Genomic DNA, 21,091 nt, shown 5'->3' with positions numbered 1-21,091 from the left:
AGCTACCAAATGGGGACTTTATGACATTCAGTTCCAAATAATTCCATAGGAAGCAGCTGTCTTCAGGTCACACCAGACCAGCATCTATCATTCTCTGAGTTCAACACCCACCTTAGTCTTTTTCATTTGAAATTCTCGTACTCTCCATCTTTGTTTTGTTTTTATGTCAATACTGAAAGTGGATTTAGCATTAGGCTACTGTACTTTACGCTTCAGGGATCCTTCAGAAGCTCAGGAAGGGGCCCTAGAAACCTCATATTTGTAATTGTTTTATTCTTCCTAAAGAGGGACTCAAAATTCTGAAACTTCAGGGCCTTATCAGATTCTTATCAGTATGATTTCATGGTTAAGAGCTTAAAGCCTGGAGATAAAAGAAACCTGCTTTCCCTTTTGCTGTTTAGTAACTTTGAATGAGTCACATTAACTTTTAGCCTCAGCTTTCCTCAGTTGTAAAATGGTAATAACATTTCCTATACCTATAGGATTCTAAGGCTCAAACAGTACCTACACAGTGCCTCACACATAATCGATGTGTATAAGCGTTAGCTACCATTGTCACTCTTGTCTTTGTTGCCAGAACAAGACCATAAGCTCCTTAAGAACAGGATGTGGCATCCCCCAGGGCCCATCACAGGCACACAGACACACCTGCCAAATGAATTCTCCACTCTCCCCACCCTCTCTGCGTGTTTAACCAGAAATACAACTTTAATCATATTCTTAGTGCGACACACACAGTTGGCTTTTCAGCAAGAAGCCAGTAGCACCTTCCTGAAAGAGGGCGCATTCGTCTCAGTGTTCCCCCTTCTTGGTGAGCCCCGAAACTCACAGTTTGTGTGTCTCCCGCACCCTGCCGGCTCCTCCTTCCCGGGTCAACCAGGGACAGAGACGCGGAGATAACGCACTGACCGCGTTAGCATGTGTGTGCCACTTAAAAGGCGCTCAAGGAATAAGGGCTGTTGGTACATTTTTCCCACCTTTCCCCGCCCGCACCAATTGCCTGGGGGCTCAGCAGGAGCCGCGTGGCGGGTGGAGGGAGGGGAAGGTATGGAGCCTTGCCCAGTGCTTTTCCCTCCTCAGCGCGCTCCACCGGCCCGGCTGGGTTCAGGGGTCCCTCGGGGCCGCCGGGGCGGGCGGGAGACCGGGAGCGGGCGGTCGACGCATCCGCCGCCGCCGCCGCAGGAGGCGGAGCGCTGCACCTGGCGGCCGGTCCTCGGCGCCCGGCCCTGAACGGGTCCAGCCGGTAGTGAGCGGCGGCGGTGGCAGTGAGGCCCCGGCCGGGGAGGAGGAGGAGCCGCAGCGTGAGAGAAGGTCGCGCCGGCGGGAGCGCTCGGCCCTCCGCCTCCGTCCTCCGCGGCCCCACCCGGTCTGCATCCCTCGCCGCGCTCCGCCCCGCCAGCCGCAGCCCCGGAGGAGCGCGCCAGCCGCCCGCGATGGTGCGCGCCGCCCCGGGGCCCCGAGCCGCCGCCCCGCGCTCCGGGAACAGGGCTCCCCGCGCCCCGCGCAGCTGAGCGCTGCCGTCGCCGCAGCAGGTGAGTCGGGCCCGGCGTGCGGGGAAGGGGCCCGTAGCCCCGCCCTGGTCTCCCGCGCCTGGGACGGGCCCAGCCGGAGGGCGGGGAGACCCTCCGCCGCGCACACCTGCTGCCGGAAAGGGGCTTCGGGTCCGGGGCCGGCATCCGAGCGTGCGCCGCCGTCTCCGCTCTCGGCCCGGCTCACCCGCCGCTGCCTCCCTCCCCCGGCTTCCGAGTCGGGTGTCATCTTTGTGGGGTGCTGGGGGAGGCTGCCGCCTGCGCCCCCTTCGCGCCCGGCGCTGGCAGCACTTCCGCAAACGTAATTGGAGTCGGGAAAACAAAGGCGCTGCCCAGGGAGCCCTCGCCCGGCGCCCACAGCTGCTGCCGCGGGTGGAGACGGGGGTGGGCGCCGATGCCCGGGCCCTCCTCGGCCCAGCCCGACCCGTTCCCTTGCCATAAACATCCCTGGGAGAAGGTGGGAGGTGAGAACCTCCGCGCAGCCCCAGTGACAAGGACGTGGCCACTTGTGTGGCAGGAGGAGGAAATTGACAACGTCTGCCCTTCCAGGTGAATAAATACGGGAAAAAAATCCTCTCCGCTGCCTGCCACCATCCTAGCACACATCCCCCACCTCGTGCTTTACTTCAACTTGGTCTAATGTGTCTCTGGAGCCCTTTTGAGATACTACTGGGGGTTGCTAGTCTTTCTGGGTCCTATTTACTGCCCATAGAGCAATTTTCCTGCAAATTTAGATAAGATGGTGGAAAATTACAAACGCAACTTTCCCCCTCATTAATCCCATCCCAACATGGACAGACAGGTGGGTTAATTGCCCTTTGGGCCGGCACACAGTACATTTTGCTTCTCCCACATGCATTCGCAACCACCGACATTTGTTTTCATCCAAAAAAAGGTTAAATAAGCACCTCACAGAACTACTGGAATGTATAATACCTTGCTTATTAGTGTGCAAAAGGCTTAAAGAGTTGAGGTTCTAATACCAATTGGTGTCTAAATAGCTGTGTGTCCTTGGGCATGTCACATCTTCCTGAGCCCCCGTTTTTTCACATGCGAAAGAGGATGGTTGGATAGTAAAGTGGCCAAAATTTCCCCTAATCCTAGAAGTCTATGATTTTGTGGAAATCTAACCTCTTCAGTATAGATGAATGTGAAGGGTGGGTGGACATACAGTTGACTAAAATATGTAATAAAAGAAGATGTGTACTTGGTAGGTCCTTTCCCCAAGATGTGGACACTAGCCAGCTAAAAGTGTACATACCTGTTTTAGCCTTGTTAAGTTCAAGGAGAGGATAAGATCTCCTCTTTGGGAAGCTTGGCTTTTGACAGGTCAAGCTGCTGGTCATTAGCGGAGGTGAAGGATATTGTCAGTTATTTAGTGGTAGTCAGATGGCTTGTATTTATCACAAGGTGTAAGTAAAATTTAGGATTGCTTAGGGGAAGGTTGGGACATTGTTAATGACCTTAGTGCAAGATGCTCTGGGGAAATAGGAGGAGAGCGCATCACTTCAATAATGCATTAAAGCTAAGTAGTTGTGTGTCTGTCATGTTTACAGCAGTTTATTTCTGAGGCATTTTCCATGTCTATACAAATAAATACAAAAGCATGAAAGCAAACTAAAACACAAAGACAAACAAAAAGCAGAGTTCAGATATTTGGTGCTGCGGGTATTGGGTAACCAATTCCATTATATATATATATAGCGTCTGGATTATTAACAGTATTAAGGCATTTTTTTTAGAACTTCCTATGTTCAAGACACCATCTCAAACATTTAATATCTAAATCTCTGTAAGATAAGTCTTTCCCCTAGTTGTGTGCATGACAAAAAAAAGGAAGCTCAGAAGGGTTTTAAGCAACTTACACAAACCACATAATGAGTAAGAAATAGAGTTAGGTTTGACCTCATGTTTCTGGCTCCAAAGCCCAGGAAATTTCCACATGGTTCCTCCCTAATCAGAACCCATTAAGTCTCTCCACCTACGCAGATGCCTTCCTTAGCTTCTTGCCCTTGAAAATTAACTTCATTTTAGCGTACATGTATTACTTACATTAACATTTAGCCATGTAGGATACTTTCTGTATTTATTACCTATGTATATTAATGTGTGTATGTTTATCCATTTGTCCTCACCAGTTTTAGATTGAAGGCAATATAAAAACAAATATAAACAAAGATAAATGTAGTATTAGGTTGACAGGCTTTTTTGTTATGCTTCTTGTGATAGTAAATCTTGATTTGGCAATCTCATTGTAGGAAAAGGAAGAAATGCAATAAATGTGTTTCTGCTAGCTATTTTGTACATTGACTGAAAAATCAAGATGCTGTATATTAAATGAAAAAAAAAACAAGCTTCAGAAGAAATTTATATACATTTGTTGAAACCTGCGTACAGCTGCACATATACCTTTTTGTCCCCAAACTGTTGACAGTGGCTGTCTTAAGGAAGTGAGACAAGATGGAAAAAAGAGGATGTTTTTACTCTTTACCTTATAAAGTTATGTTTGGGCTTAAAATTTTGTTTTTGGAACAAGCATGTGTTTTTTTATTATATAAACCAAAAAGGAAAACAAGAGACTTGAATTAATTCACTTTATAACAATCCAAAGTAAGAGAAAATGGAATGTGCCTCAACTCTGGTATTAGTTAGGGAAATGAAATGAGACTCAGGAGATCAAAGTGAAGGTGGTATGCTGGGAACTGCAGGTGTTGGGGGGCAAAGGGTAAAGAGTCTCAGGTGACTGGCTTTTACCTTTTCTAACAGTAACTGTAGCATATTCTACAACTCCTCAGTTTTCCTCCTCAAAAGAATGCTTTGGAGCATACACAATTTATCTGCTTGACTGAGGGCTTAAACTTGGTTAATTTCTTTCTTCCTGGTCTTGCTGGTGGTGGCTGTCTTTGGAAGCATGATTGTTCTGTACAGAACAATCTGGTAGAAGGTAGGAGTTGGAGAAACCAATTTATCTGCTGTGTCATCTCATGAAATTATGGCATTCTGGATGACTTTAGGTGTAACTATTTTTAGTAACAATTTAGGAACAGTAAGTTATCGTCAAGTTAATTTAATTTGATGCATATATACTTGTTAAATACAGTCCCATAGTTCTATTCAATTCTATGTAAAATTAACTAAAACCATTGCTTAGAATCCTTAAAAATTAATACATTTCCCTGCCCAGACTTAGAAATTGAGAGCCATAATGCATTCAGACTTTTCAGAATCAAGAAAACACATGCTTAAACTTGGTTAATTATCACTGTGGTAGTAGTTAATCTTGAGAAAGAGCGAATTGTGAAAGTATTTTATAGAAGAGATATTCTCACAATTTTAGGTATTATCCAACATTTCATTTTAGGTTCTAATTATGCTTTAGGCAGAAGGAAATCTCATTCTTTTAATTTAGGAAACTTTGTTCAATAGGTCGTCTTCAAAGGCAGAAATCAAGTGCAAAATCCTACGATAGCACAAGGCCAGTTTCCTCAAACCCAACTAACAAGGCATTTCCCTGGGCGCACAGCATTTTTGATTCCTGGGAAAAGCAAACAAACACATCTGATGTGAATTCTGGGTGGGGCAATGAAAACATTTTAATGCCTCCACCAAGATTATTCCATTTGAGTTTACAATTCCTCCATGTTTAATTATCCAGCATTAGCTATCTGTGGCCATTTACTCTACTGGCATTTTGGGGGAGGGAGGGGCTTGTGTCAGCCCGATTTGTTTTCCTAAATTCTGAATGATGTTATCCAGTACTTAGCCCCACTGTTGGATTCAGTAACATGTGCTTTGTAGCTGTTTTTGATTGCCCACATTTGGGTGCTATTTATTTACTGTTTTTGTAAAATGGCATTGTCTCAAGTTGGCTGGGCCATGTTTGGAAACGACCAGAATCGTTTGTTCAGACAAGCAATGTTTGATTTGTTGGTGCAGAGGCCAAAACAAAAAAGCCAAACAAATAATAAATAAGTACAAATATGGAACTCCTAAACCTTGAGCCTATATATTAACATTTGCCTGCTGTAGATACTGGTTGGTACATTATGGCTTTAAAAAGAGCATACCCTCACCTCTACCTCCACCTCTACCTCAGCACCAACAAAAACAACATCCCAATGTTGTATGTATTCAAAGTAGCCTCTATCTGCCTTGATGCAGTATGATGTAAATCCGAATGAGCCATGTGTTGATAATTGTGTTGACGAGGTCTGAATGAGAGTTCTGTATTACCTTATGATCTGATGTTCTTGCTGTATTTAGGATGCGAGGGGCAGGGTAGAATGGGAAAGTGGGACAAAGGTGGGAAGAAATTCAGGCCCTTAAAAAAACCATGTTCAAGAGATGTGGAAAAGTATTGAATTAAGGAGGGCAGAGATATCTTTCTTTGACATTCGTTGTGGGGCATGTTTTAGAATGGGAGACCGATTCAGGAAACATTTGGCAAGTATAAAACAGGAAAGTCCAACTCTGAATAACTCTGAGGAAATGCTTAGAAGCATTTTGGTCTGAGACCAAGAGTGGGATGGGGAAAGAGAGGAAAAGACAGAGACACTATGAATCAGCAGTGGGCAGAGGGAGCTCTGGTGTGTGGCTTTGAGGAGGATAAAAAGGAGGAACTGGAGCTGCCTGGACAAGCCTGATGTGTGGGTTAACCTTGCCAAAGGAAAGTGAGTGACGAGTCTGGACTGGTAGTTAGCAGTCTGTGTGGGGTGATGTAGAGAGATCTTCCTCCACTGTCAGGTGCACTCCACTCTGCATGGGGCCTGCTGTCTGTGAGCTCCAATAAACCAATGTCCCATGAGCCTGGCTGCACCGTGGGGTGAAAAGGAGAGACATGGCAGGGAGGGCCCAGGATTCTGGGAGAAACTCTGAGCAGTGGAGCAGTGGCAGGAGTGGGTCCCTTTGAGTCATGCTGGGAATTCTTAACTGTTCAGGGCACTTTTAGGGACAAAGTTAAGGTAGAACACACTTGGCCTTAAGGTTTCTGTTGTGTAGAGCAAAGGAAGAAGCCACCACACCAAACACATAAAGCAGAATTATACAAAGTGACATGCATGCCGCCTGTGACTTTTAAGAAGTGCTATGTTCCTGGGGCCTGTCAGGGTGGGGGCGGGGGAAGGAAGAGGGAGAATATCACAATAAATAACTGATGCATATGGGGCTTAATACCTAGGTGATGGGTTGATAAGTGCAACAATTCACCATGGCACACCCTTACCTATGTAACAAACCTGCATGTCCTGCACATGTATCCTGGAACTTAAAAAAGAAGTGCTGTGTTCTGGATGAACATGCTCCAATCCAGCAAAGGCAAGCTGCTTTAGCTATTATGGAGTGCCTTTTAAAATTCTATTTCACAATCATGTCTGTGCAATTGTGTTTAACTAATGAACAAATATGCCCCAATTCACATTTATAAGGGAGTTTAAATAAAAGACTTTATTATCATTCTTTTGAATGAGTAAACATGCTTCAATTTTATTTTCTGTGTAATGAGGCTCCCTGTTAAAGGTGTGTAATATCTTTTAAGAGTGTCTCACAGTTCTTGTGACAGGCCCTTTCAATTGTGTACCCTGGGAAGCATAAGGCATTAGATGAATGATCAGACCTCAGTTTAGTAACTCCCTATGATCTTTCAGGAACTTCGGGATCAAGGACATCCCAATTGTCACTCAAATGTTTTATATTTAAAGTAATTCCTTTTAAGGTATGTATTTTTAAAGCAATAAATAATAATTTAAGATCCAGTCAAGTATAAGAAAAAAATTAAGTAAGTCCTAATTTTACTACTCAGAGATAATCCCTGATAACATTTTGATGTCATTTTCATCGGGTCTTTTCCTAAAATATATTTTATTTGAACTATATAGATTTATAAATACAAACTATTACTATATCTAGAGGTTTGTGCCCTGCTCTTTCATTTAATATGATGCATTTTCCCAGGTAGTTAAGTTCTATTTTCCCATCATGTGGCTATATTTATTTTTCTCCATAACTTATTTACCTATTTTCACTTAACTTATTTAACTGTCCTTATTATTGATCACTTACTTTGTTTCAGTTGTGATTCTTGTGAAAACTGTTGCAATCAAAATCTTTACATTTAAATCTTTGCTTTTCAGAAAGTTTATTTTTCTACTTAGTGAATGACAGTGCCTGTCAATTTGCATACTCACCAGCACTGAATATTTTCATTTGAAAAATTATTAGTATGTTATATTTGTTAAAGTATCTTTTATATTTTTATTTATTTATGTTTACAGACAAGATCTCTCTCAGTTACCGAGGCTGGAGTTCAGCGATGTAATCCTAGTTCACTGTAGACTTGAACTTCTGGGCTCGAGAATCACTTGAGCCTCCTGAGTAGCTGGAACTACAGATGTGAACCACCAAGCCTGTCTCATTAAAAAAAAATTGTAATGATGGGATCTTGCTTTGTTGCCCATGCTGGTCTTGAACTCTGGCTTCAAGTGATCCTCCTGCCTTGGTCTCCCAAAGTGCTGGGATTACAGATGTGAGCCACTGTGCTCAGCCACTTTTTTCTTTTGTGGGCTAAGTAATAAACCTTTTTTTCTGAAAGTAATTATATCATTAGGAGTGATCGCTTATGATAACTATCAAGTTATCAGAACCCCAACAGCAAAATAAAACAATTTTACATTATATATATGGGAATGTGCTAAGGGTATAAATTATTCTTTTAGACTATAGTGCATTTAGGGGATGTAAGTAAAAATAGTAATAGTCCAGGGCTATAGGAAAATGTATTATAAACCTTGAGATCTATATTCTGGTCTCGATTGTAAACTCATAAAAAGTCTGAGAAAGAAGCACCCACACATTTCTGTTTAAACTACCTTGTCTTGTGTCTAGATTGTGCTTTCTTTAACCTTCTTAGCTGCCTCAGTGTCTAATTGTGTTGGAATAGCCAAGTGATAACAGCAATCTTGAATAAGCATTTATCAAGGACCTATTATAAAGATGGTATTAATATAAGGCGTATGCTAGAACTACAACCTAATGTTGTATTACTAATACCCAGAGTTGTGCTTTTATTTCTAATTATAATTCTTATTCTTCCAGTCTTATCTTTCTGTGTTCCTAGCATTTTTAGATCATGGACTTATAGTCCTATACTAATTATATTTACCTGAGTCAGTTCTTTTCTGAAAATATTGTGCATTTGTGTATAAAAGAGGGATTTACATAACTAGGTATAAAAACAAAACAGCCATTCAAATTGGATTGTAATTTTTCTTTTAAAAAAGTATACATTCTATCTAAATTGCTTCTAAAGTATGACAAGCTCTAATTTTTGAGGAAAATCTTTCTGTAAAACATTAAATAACTCTTTCAGTAACCAAGCTTTTAAAAATCATTTGTTTTATGCTATGAAAAGATAAGAAACCAGATTTTCCAAGTTAGTTTCCTAGCAAAGAAACAAATCTTGTTCATTAAAATAGCAAATAATTTGATGTGGAGACAGCTTTCAAATGGTAAGTGCTGACTTGCTATGGCCTGTGATGGTGCTGATCAGGTTCGGGCCTTTCTCTTTCCTCTCTTCTCCTAACGTTTTATCTATCCTGCCACTTATAAGAAGTCTGAAGACACCATTTTAATGTTACAGCTTTCCCAGGCTCCCGCATGTCATAGCTGTGCTTTTAGGAGCCCTATCTGAGAAAATGCATAATGATAGAAAGCTAATAAGAATTGCATTAACATTTATTAGAGAAATAAATGTATGATGGTAACATCAATGTACCTTTGAAAATTAGTTCAATGTATATGTTTAAGTGTGACATATAGTTAGGGCTGTCAGAGACCCCTGGCAATAACTCCATGGTTCTTAACACGTTGGAACCATTGCCCTGGAGGAAGCCAATGGCTGGGGATCCCAGGCACACTGCTGTGGCTGACTGCTGTAGGGGAGCGGAGCAAATAGGGTCCTGAAGCTTGGGGTGAGGGTGCCTTGGTGAGGTGTGTTGCTGGCATCCCAAACTGAAAAGTAGGAAGAATTTCCCTTTAAAAACCATGCATTGTGGGAGGTTGCAGTGAGCAGAGATCTTGCCACGGCACTCCAGTCTGGGCGATAGAGCAAGACTCTCTCTCAAAAATAGAAAAGTGTGCACTCTGTGACCCTCAGCTTCTTAGCACTGTTATTTCAGTTAACTTGGGTACTCCCGCTATTTGTAATAATATTTCAATGGGCAAATGGTTTTAAGTTTCAGCAATTGAAATACAGTGAATGTTGGAAATCTTGCCTTTTCATTAGTTTGGTTACCCTGAACAAAATTTTGTTGCCCCGCCTGGCTATTGATATTTATTTAGAAAGAGATGAATGTACATTACTGTCATAAAGCTTCTGTGACCTCACCTTAAATCCCTACATTGTATTTCTTCTTAACAAATATGTGCAGAGTACCAGCAAATTCTATTAATCTCACTTTTTATCTTGAACATCTGTGGAATTTTTTTTTGGAGAAACAAGATGTAAATATCTTTTCTGAAAAACAAAAATGTTTATTTCACTCTGTAATGTGAAGTGTTCCTTGTTCCTCCTGCTGGGCTTGTTTTAAGACAGGAAGCTTATTTGGAAGGTAGAAGGAAATGAGATTCTGGAGCCTGATTCAAATTTATATTATAAATTATGCTATATTGGCACAATATTTAATCAGGAGCGTAAAACTAATAAATAGGAATCTGCTTCATGGTGGCTGATAAGGTCTGAGGAACCTAAATGATACATTTTTGATTGACATTTGATTATTTTCTTCCACAAAGTGAAAGTGAAAATCTAGTTGGTCTTTATTACTAAAGCCACCTTTATGGTTATAAGCTATTTCCTCCAACCCTTAAGAATTCAAAATAATTTGTTCCTTTTTCACCCTGTTAGCAGATTGAAAGGAAATGTTAGAGAGGATTTCAGGTCCTTTTTTTTTTTTTTTCAGATTTATGATGTTACAAATCTAAGTAAAATGTTTCTGTAGAAGCTTTTAAGTGAATAGTTATTTCTTGCCTGAAGATTCTGAATTATTATTACAGTCCATAATACAATAGTGTGTTCTCCAGTGAACCAGTGCCTCATAGCCCCCAATCAGGCTGTAGACATGAAAACAAACATGAACATAAATTCATGGCACAGATGGATAAAATGCTAGCCTAGTTCAAGGGTGGTGCCAGATAATTCTGGAAAAAGTGCTTTTGGCATAATTGCAAAATAAGACCCAGAATTTTAAAGAAATATCTGGAATACAACTATAACTACCACCAACACCAAATGTTCATATGTTGCTTTTAGATTAACAGAATGCTTTCTCATACTTTATTTCATTTAAGCTCTAGAACCCTTCTGGGAGTTAATTGACTTAAGTCTGTATGGAGAAGGAGGCTTAAAGAGGCACTGATTTATCAAAGCCAGTGGGACACAACTGGGACTTATTTTACCTCTACTTCCTAAAATTAATTTCGGATCACATTAAACTTTAATAAAAGGTATATATTATCATCAGGTGCCTGTCAAAAATAAACAGTATTGAGAGCTTACAGGAGTAAAGGGCAGCGTGTTATGTACTAGATTCCTCCCTCGAGAGGTATAGTCTTGTTGGGCAGACAGGAGATATCTGTAAAAAGATAGCAATAAAATTTCCTATAAACCCTACAGTAGCTCAAGTGTGAGAACTACCTTTAGAAGTAGAGGAACCAGTCAGGAAAATGTTTCAAGTGTATTCTATTTCCACATGTTATGAAAGATTCCATTAGATATAATGAATTCATAAGGTACTGTTTGTTCTGAAATGATATCATCACAGGACTTCAGTACTGGATCATTAGTGATAAGATCAGTACACCAAAATAAAAGTTCAAATATTAAGAAATACTTAGCAAGGTTGCAGTAGCAAAACCCTAATATATTTCCCAGAGTGCAGTCCTATATAATGATGTTTGTAAAATGCCATATGTGGCCATTCTACTCTTCTGCTTAACTCCTTTTGGGGGGTTTCCCAGTTGCTCTCAAAATAAATAATACCTGCAAGTTCTTAGTACCTATCAGGCACTGTGGCTGAATTCAACATGCATTACATTCTTGCATCCTCACAGCTACCCTAATGGAAAAGTGTTATTATCTTCCTTTTTTGTAGCTGAGGAGATTGAGAATATTCCAAGGCCACATAGCTAGTCAGTGACAAAGCTAGGATTCCAGTCTCTGCCAGGCACTCATCCACTACTCAGTAGCCCCTTGTGTTATTCAGGCCCTCCTAGATCAGACCCATCCTCTTCTGTGTTACTTATATTCATCCTTTAAGATTGGCTCAAGGCCCCACCCCAGAGACCCTCTGTGTACATCACCTGTGCTTGCTCCTGTTTGAACGTTTAGCATAGGGTGTTGTGATTGTGTGTGTGCCCGTCTTATTCTCGCCTCTGGGTGTCATAACAGGGACTGTGTGGCCTACAGCATGTGTCCCACCTACTGGTGGGTGCTTGATCTATATATAGCTGTAGGGTTTCTATGATTGTTTAAATGAATGTCTTCTTTTTCAGTAAAATTCCATTGTATTTTGTGTTCTATTGTTCCTCAGCCTAGTATTCAAGGCCCTGTGCCATCTATTGCTGTCTGGTGGCCTCCTATGCTTTTAGCCCTGGAATAAACCGTTTACGGATGGATCCTCTGCTGCCTTTTCTTTCCACTATCCTGGAATACTTTTCCCACTCATCTTTGCCTAAGTGAATCCTGCCCATCTTTCAAGGTTCAATTTAAGCCCCTCATTTTCTTGACAAGCCCTGTCTGAAGTATGGGCACTCTACTTGGAACTCCAGAAGCATGCCTATTGTCCCTAACATCTTTTGGTTAACAAATTATATAGTGCTATGTGGCTTTTATTCTATGATTTTTCTGCCTTATCATTTAATTCTTTCATTTAACTGTTTAGTGTGTGTGTGAGAGAGAGAGAGATGTGTTTTAGGCTCGTCTTGTCAATAATAAAGCAAGTCTTTGAGGCCTAAGACCTAGTTTTTGGTATCCCTGTCTCATAGCTGCACAGTGCATTGAGGGGCAGGACCTGCTAAGGGCAGCACTGTTACTCATTCCTCATGTAAATTTGGACTGGTTATTTGCCTTCTCTGTGCCAGTTTCCTCATCTGTAAAACTGGGAAAGTAATCATTTCTATCCCAGAGAACTGTTATGAGGATTAAATGAGTTAATACACGCTAGGTCCATAGCAAGTGTTACTTAAGTGTTGTGTTGTAGTTGGTAATAATATGGTAGCATTGCCCACTGAATCCCTGTTAAAGTGCAAATATGTTGTCAAGATGGGGTAGCTGAGGTTGTGGATCAGCTTGCCTGTGATCTAACAGTCAGGTTTTACTAGGAATCTGGGAAAGGCTCACCAAGAATGATATGAGTGGCCGGGCGCAGTGGCCAATGACTATAATTCCAGCACTTAGGGAGGCTGAGGCAAATGGATCACTTGAACCTAGGAGTTCAGGACCAGCCTGGGCAACATAGTGAGACCCTGTCTTTACAAATAACTGAAAAGAATAGCTGAGTGTGGTGGTGTGTGCCTGTAGTCCCAGCTACTTGAGAAGCTGAGGTAGGAGAATCACTTGAGCCCAGGAGGTCAAGGCTGTGGTGAGCTGTGACTGTGCCACAGCATTGCAGCCTGGGTGACAAAAGAAGACCCTGTCTTTAAAAGAAAATGACAAGGGTGGTAGGTGCTAGTTTCTGGGAGGAGAGTTTCAATCCCTGTGGAATGCTGCTGGCAGCAGCTCTGGGGAGCCCATGGGCAGTGCTGAATGCGTGGCGTGCTCAAGCTGGAAACTGGGCTGACAGGACTCGGACCAGTTTTGTCTCTTTTATCATTTGGCTTTGCCATTAAGGAACCATGTCAAAATACCCTGAAAAGAAGAGGAAGATTCCAAAATAGTCATTCATCTTTGCACAGATCAGTGCCCTTGTAGCCTGTGTGACTATTATAAAGCTAACCTTATATTTTTTTTTCATGACATTGGCTAAATGTTTAGCAGATGCTAAAGCAATCCTGGTGGAAAAAAAAAAAAAAGATCTGTGGAAATTGACCTTGCACACTGTGTCTCTGGAAAAAGCTCTATCCTGGAAGCAACTGGGGGTTGAACTGAATGTTTGAGTATGGTGTGTGAATACCTAGATTCTAATGTTCGTTTACAGTGGTTTCCCTGTGTCTATATTGGTCATAATTGCAGCAATAGTTAGAGTCCAGCTCTGGGACTCATGTTTTGCAAAGGCATTGAGAATGTTGATCAGTAACAGTTGATGAGACAGGGCTTGCAAGGGTTTTAGAAGTCCATTTCCCTGCTTTGTGGCTTCAGCCCTTGTCACTAGGCAACACTGAGTTATGATGGTCGTGGCACAAGGAAGCATGTCCCTTCTGTGGTATCTAGGGATTGTTTCCTCTTTATCACTGATAGTTACATCACTGCTATTTTATAGCACACATTATCATCTTCCTTGTAAATCTAACCTTTGGCAATTATTATTCCAAATAATATATTCGATCTTAGGGTTTCTTTATTCAAAAGTTGAATCATTTTTATACTTTCATGTATTTGTCGATAACTCGATATATGTTTGAGCAGTTTTAATTTAAACACGTAATAAGAAAAGCTATCAGTTTTAGCAAGAATGATTTCATTGCCTCTCATCAATAATACAGAAATACCTGCTATTTGAATGACTCAATGTAGGTACCGGTAGGATAGCTTTCCAGGTTTTAGAAGTCTGTGTTATATTTTCACAGTAGTGGTATTGATTACTATCATCAGAGTGTGCTAGGTGAGAAGACTTCTGCTTTCCTAATAAATAAACAAAGGCTTCCTTACCGATTAGGATTAACTGCAAACCTGCAGTAGAGAATATTTCCCAGAGAAGATCATAAAGTTAATTTTGTGTATAATTTGGAATATCTTCTTAACTCTGTTTTTTCAAGTTTCTTTTTTATAAAAAACTTTAAGACTCAGACATTAAAAACAAAATATTAACTGAATTGACTCATGTTGATTGTCCATTGTCTTAGTTTGCTCAGGCTGCTATAACAAAATACCATATATAGACAGGGTGGCTTGAACCACAGTTTATTTTTCACAGTTCTGGAGACTGAGAAGTCCAACATCGAGGTGCAAGTAGACTCTGTTCCTGGTAAGGGCCCTCTTCCTAGCTACCAGGCAGCCACCTTCTCACTATGTGGGTAGAGAGAGAGCTGCCTGCAAACACCGCATGCTCTCACTCATAGGCGGGTGTTGAACAATGAGAACACATGGATACAGGGAAGGGAGCATCACACACTGGGGTCTGTTGGTGGGGGGTGGGGGCTAGGGGAGGGACAGCAGGGGGTGGGGAGGTTGAGGAGGGATAACATGGAGAGAAATCCCAGATATAGGTGACAGGGGGATGGAGGCAGCAAACCACATTGCCATGTATGTACCTATGCAACAATCCTACATGATCTGCACATGTACCCCAGAACCTGAAGTACAATAAAAAAAGGGGGGGCATTAATGCTATCAGAAAGGTCCTATCTCATGACTTCTTGTCAACCTAATTACTTCCAAAAGGGGCTACCTCCAAATACCATCACTTACTAATTTTGGAGGGGTTGCAGACATTCAGCCCATATCAGCCTCTCAATAAACAAAATCGCCTTTTACTTTATAAAAAGATTGTCTCATCCAGCATGTAAATATTTTACTGTTCTTTGTACTTTTTCTGTCACTCCTTTTGACAAGTTAAATATAATCCGCTTCAGCCAAAGATGCCCTGCATTGGGATATACTTGTTTTTGGTTTGTTTCTTTTTGGCTCTGATCCTGTGATTACACTTTATTTATTATGCTTTATTTCATAACTGTGCTTACTAAGTGATTTCTCCATGTTTTGGTTCCTTTTCACCAAAATCTAAACACCACCTGAAAATATTTAGTAAAAAAAAATTAATGTCCTGAATTTAAACTAACAGTTTTTGTTTGTATTTTGAGATTTTAAATTCATATAAAAGTTACTGAATATGACATTCATATATGAGATACTGAATGTCATATGATGGGAACATTTCTGTAACAACTTTGCATTTGTTGATACTTTGAGAACTACTTAGCATCTGGACTTATGTAACCAGAGAAACCTTGTGTGACCTTATGATACTCAAAACTCATTTTCATAAGGTGGAGCAGAAAGAATATTTTGGGAGAAAGTCACTCATCAAGGTTTAAATCAATATCTTAATGTAAGAGATTTCTATTTTTTAATTAGCATATGGGCATCAGTCCTTCATCATCACTTGGACAATTCAGGAAATTATGCCCGTTTAAGAGGACTTTGTGGCCTTCTCTGATCTACTTGGTGAAGATTCAGTGGATGGTTTATGTAGGATAATTAATTAAAAGCCACTCTAAAGCCCCTGATTAGAATTCATGCAGTCAGACATTCTATACAGCTCTGAAAAATGTTTAGTCAGTGATAGAAGGGTCTTAGTAGTTGGCTTTAATGTCTTTTGTAAAGACAAAACTCATATGACTGCATATTTCTTTTTTAGTTTTTATTTTTAAAATGAGAGTTATACATCTATGAAGTTAAAAAAATGAACATGTTTACAAGGTTCATAACAAACCAAAACAAAAAACAGACTTCTGTGTTCTTTTTATTTCTCCTCCCAGAGGCAACTACTTTTTCTGCAATTATTTTGATATTCACCTAACTATTTATTTATTTGAGACATGGTCTTGCCCTGTTACCCTGGCTAGGTGCAGTGGTATGATCATAGCTCACTGTGTTCTGGGCATCTCAGCCTCTTAAGAAGCCAGGACTGGAAGCATGTATCACCACCATACCCAGCTAACTTAATTTTTTCTTTTTTTGAGATAAAGTCTTGCTTTGTCACCAGGCTGGAGCGCAATGGCACCATCTTGGCTCACTGCAACCTCTGCCTCCTGGGTTCAAGTGATTCTCCTGCCTCAGCCTCTGGAGTAGCTGGGACTACAGGCGTGTGCCACCATGCCCTACTAGTTTTTTGTATTTTCAGTAGAGATGGGGTTTTACTGTGTTAGCCAGGAGGGTCTTGATCTCCTGACCTCGTGATCTGCCTGCCTCAGCCTCCCAAAGTGCTGGGATTATGGAAGTGAGCCACTGCACCTGGCCAAAAAATTTTTTTAGAGATGGGATCTCTCTGTGTTGCCCAGACTGGTCTTGAACTCCTGACCTCAACTGATCCTCTTGCCTTGGCCTGCCAAAGTAGTAGGATTATCACCTATATGTCTTTAAATAAAATTCTTGTATCTATATTTCTTGACTTTTAAATGTAGACATTATCTAGTGTCTTCCCACTATGGAAGAAACCACATTAACTCTCTTTCCTGCTGCTGACTCTAAACCTGCCCAACTTTCTCATTTCTCTGACTATTCAATGTAGCTATAAGGCAGTTTTGGTTAGTTCAGTATTCATGTTTGCATTAGGATGACTGTGTAATCATAACAGAGACATGTAGTAAACTATAATTGTTTTTTTCTTTTTCTGTGTAACTCTGTTTTCTTGTAGTGTTCTGTTTATTTAACTTTCTCCGTATTTATCAGTTATTCATCCCTGAATGTTTCACCAGCCATCTAAATTTCCTCTTAGGACATTCAGGTATATTGGTATTCTACAGTGTCATTTTTCTGACAGTCTTTCCTGAAGCCTTCAGCCCTGTTCCCACTAGACTGGTTGCCCTTTGTGTCTGGTGCAAAGCTATCATCCCGGGATCTCCAGTTCTATCATCCCTGTATTCCTATTGCTTCTCTCCCATGTTAGATCTCTTATTTCCTATATCTCGTGTCTTACTTTTGCTTGATTTATCCTTTTGGTCTGGTGGAACACAACCTGAGAAAGGGTACATAAGAGATACATTTTGTGAGAAATGAAATCGCATATGTGAAATATCTTTATTTCACCCATAAACTCAAGTAATAATTTGGCTCCGTATAGATTGTGATGTTGCTGTTGAGATGTCTGAAGCCATTCTTATTCCTGATCCTTATTATGTACAATATTTTATTCTCTGAAAGTTTGTGAGGTAATTTGTTTGTCCCAGTGTTCTGACATTTTGGTGATATGCTTTGGCTTGTGTCTAATTTTATCCATTGTGTTAGGTACTAGGTGGGTCATTTCACTCAGACAACTCTTATCTTTCAGTTCTGAGGCATTTTCTTGAAATCTTAAAATTTGCTCCCCTTAATTTTTTTTTCTGTTTTTCCTTCTCGGAGTTATTATTTTCTATATGTGTGACTTCCTGGGAGATTCTATATTTGTCTTATTTTTTTCTCCTATTTTCATTTTTTTCTTCATATTGAGTTAAGTTCTTTTGGTATTGTGGAATACTATAGTTCAGTGAGTTTTTTCAAAGTGAACACATCATGAAATAAAGCCCCAAATCAGAAAATGTATTGTGAGTACCCCAAACTTCCTTCTAGTCACTATCTCCCTTAAGGGTAACCCCTATCCTAACTTCTTTCAATTAAACTTTATTTTGAGATAATTCTGGATTCACATGTAGTTGTTAGAAATAATAGAGCAATGTCCCATGTATCCTGCACCCTCACTTTTCCCCAGTGATAACATCTTGCAAAACTATAGCACAATAGCACGATTGACATTGAGGCGGTCAAGATACAGAACATTTCTTTTTGTCACCACCAAGATCCCTCGTGTTGCCCTTGTATAGTCACCTTTACTTCCCTTCTGTCCCTGCCCTTTTGTGAATTCCTGCCAATCACCTGTCTCTATTTAAATGATTTTGTCATTTCAAGAATGTTGTATGAATAGAATCATACAGTATGTAATGTTTTGAGATAGGATTTTTTTCATTCTTTATAATTATCTGGAAATTTATGCAGGTTATTGCATGAATCCATTATTTGTTCCTTTTTATTACTGCATAATATCCCATAGTAAAGCTGTAGTACAATTTGTTTAATTAATCCTTCCATTCATTGAAGGGCTTTTGGGTTGTTTCCACTTTTTGGCTATTATGAAGAAAGCTGCTGTAAACATTTATATAGAGGTTTCTGTGTGAAAATAAGCTTTCATTTATCTGGAATAAATTCCCAGAAGTGTAATTACTGGGTTGTATGGTAATCACATATTTAGTTTTATAAGAAACTGCTAAACTGCTTTTCTAGAGTGGTGTAACATTTTACATGCCCACCCACAGTGTATGAGTAATTTGGTAGTTGTGCCTCCTTATCAGAATTCAGTGTTGTCACTATTTTTATTTGACCCATTCTTATAGATGTGTAGTGATGTAGCATCATGGTTTTAATTTACATTTCCCTAATCATTAATGACGTTGAACATCTTTTCATTTGTATCTGTGCATCTGTATATCCTGTCTATCCTCTTCATGTCTTTTGTCTGTTTTCTAATTGGATTGTTTGTTGAGTTTGAAGAATTCTTTATATATTCTAGAAACTAATCCTGTGCTGGAGTGGTTTCCTAGTATTTTCTCACAATCTGTAGCTTGTGTTTTCATCCTCTTTGCAGGGTCTTTTTTAGAGCAAAAGTTTTAAATTTTAATGAAGTCTAACATCAGTTTTTCCTTTTATGGATGCTGTTATTAGTGTCAAGTCTAAAAACTCTGCCTAGCACTAGAGGCTAAAGATTTTCTTCTTTTTTTTCCTAAAAGTTTTATAGTTTCAAATTGTATAGCTAATGATCCATTTTGAGTTAATATTTGTACAAGGTGTAAGACAGGCTGAGGTTCATTTTTTGCCCATGGATGTCTAATTACCTCGGCACAGTTTGTTGAAAGGTTACCTTTTCCTCCATTGAATTGTTTTTGCATCTTTGTTAAAAAGCAGTTGGGCATAGTTGTGTGGATTTGTTCTGGGTTCTCTATTCTGTTACATTGATCTGTGTGTCCTGCTAATATCACACGGTCTTAATGCATAGCTATATAATCTTTTTCAAAACTGCTTTAGCTATTCATTTCTTTCCTTTTCTGTATAAATTTAAAAATAATCTTGTCTATATCTATGAAAATATGTTGCTGAGATTTTGATAGGAATTGTATTAAACCTGTATATCAATTTGAGGAGAATTGAAATTCATAAACGTGAATCCATTTAGTTATCTCTTTGATTTCTTTCATCAGCATTTTATGGTTTTAAGCATAAGGTCTTGTACACATTTTGTTAATTTATACCAAAGTATTTCTTTCTTAAGCAGTAGTAAATGGTAGTATAATTTTGGTGTCCATGTGTTCATTGCTAGCATACAGAAATGCAATTGATTGTTGTATGTTTATCTTGTATCCTGTGAACTTGCTGAACTCACTTATTAGTTCTAGAAGTTTATTTGTAGGTTTCTTGGGATTTTCTACCTAGCCATGTCAACTGCAAAAGGGGACAGTTTACTTCTTTGTTTTTTATGTATGTGTCTTTTGTTTTCTTTTATTTCCTATTGCACTGGTGAGAACTTCCAGCACTGTGTTGCATAAGAGTGATGAGAGCAGACAGTCTTGCCTTGTTCCCTATCTTAGAGGAAAAGCCTTCAGTCTTTCACCATTAAGTACAGTGTTACCATGGGTTTCTGTAGGTGGTCTTTATCAAATTGAGAACATTCCCCTCTATTCCTATTTTTCTGAGACCTGTTATCATGAATTAGTGTTTAATTTTATCAAATTGTTTTGCATTGATAGGCTTAAGTAATTTTTCTTCTTTAGCTTATTAACATGATAGATTGCACCGACTGACTTTCAAATATTGCATCAGCCTTGTACTTCTGGAATCAACCACACTTGGTCATGGTGTATAATTTTTTTATATATTGCTAAATTTTCTTTTCTAATATTTTCTTAAGGATTCTTGTATCTAGATTTATGAGAGATGTTAGTAGTTTTCTATTTTTTAAGACAGTCTTTTTTCTGGATATAGTATTCTGCATTGACAATTCTTTTCTTTTAGCACTTAAAAAAAATGTTTTGCCACTTCTGGTGTCCATGGTTTCTCAGAAATCTGCTATCATTTTAATTGATGTTCTCCCATTGGTAAATTGTGTCTCTCTGCTTTCAACACTTTTTTCCCTGCCTTTAGTTTTCAGAAGTTTGACTATGATGTGTTTTAGTGTGGGTATTTAGTTTTAGGTTTATCCTATTGGGGTTGCTCAGCTTCTGGAATCTGTAGGTTTATGTCTTTTGCCAATTTGAGAAGTTTTCAGCCTTCTCTGACAACTTTTTCACCCCTTTTTTTTCTCCTCACCTTCCAGGACTATGATGACATGAACATTAGATCTTTTGTTACACTCCCATAGGTCCTTAAGCCTCTGTTGATCATTTTCTTCAGTCTGTTTTCTCTGTTCAGATTGTATAATTCCTATTGTTCTATATCCCAATTCACTCTCATTAATCCCTGTCCCCTCCATTCTGCTATTAAGTGCACCCATTAAGATTTTTTATATTTTGGTTATTTTATTTTTCAGTTCTAAGTTTTCCAGTTTTTCTTAAATATTTCTTTGCTGAGACTTTCAATTTTTTGTTTTGTTTTGTTTAAAGCATGTTTA

General features: G+C 39.7%; 1 protein-coding gene across 5 annotated transcripts in view; it reads left to right on the top strand.

Annotated features, from left to right (window-relative positions):
- The first annotated feature begins 636 nt into the window (after positions 1–636).
- The window catches only part of MFSD6 (major facilitator superfamily domain containing 6), a 97,897-nt gene continuing 77,442 nt past the window's right edge, over positions 637–21,091 (top strand). For 2 of the 5 annotated variants that reach the window (XM_021672016.2, XM_064373234.1), the window contains exon 1: positions 1,401–1,532. The gene's annotated coding sequence lies outside the window, so the exon portion shown is untranslated. Of the gene's footprint in view, positions 812–1,400; positions 1,533–1,968; positions 2,079–21,091 lie in introns of those variants that run through there. The other 3 variants (XM_064373235.1, XM_064373233.1, XM_064373232.1) reach the window with 3 other exon arrangements.

Source organism: Aotus nancymaae, unplaced genomic scaffold (assembly GCF_030222135.1).
Source record: "Aotus nancymaae isolate 86718 unplaced genomic scaffold, 86718_ANA_hifiasm-v0.15.2.pri h1tg000008l, whole genome shotgun sequence".
In the NCBI taxonomy this organism is placed as follows: domain Eukaryota; kingdom Metazoa; phylum Chordata; class Mammalia; order Primates; family Aotidae; genus Aotus; species Aotus nancymaae.
The sequence above is the reverse complement of the archived record's forward strand: the minus strand, read 5'-3'. Positions and strand labels throughout refer to the sequence as shown.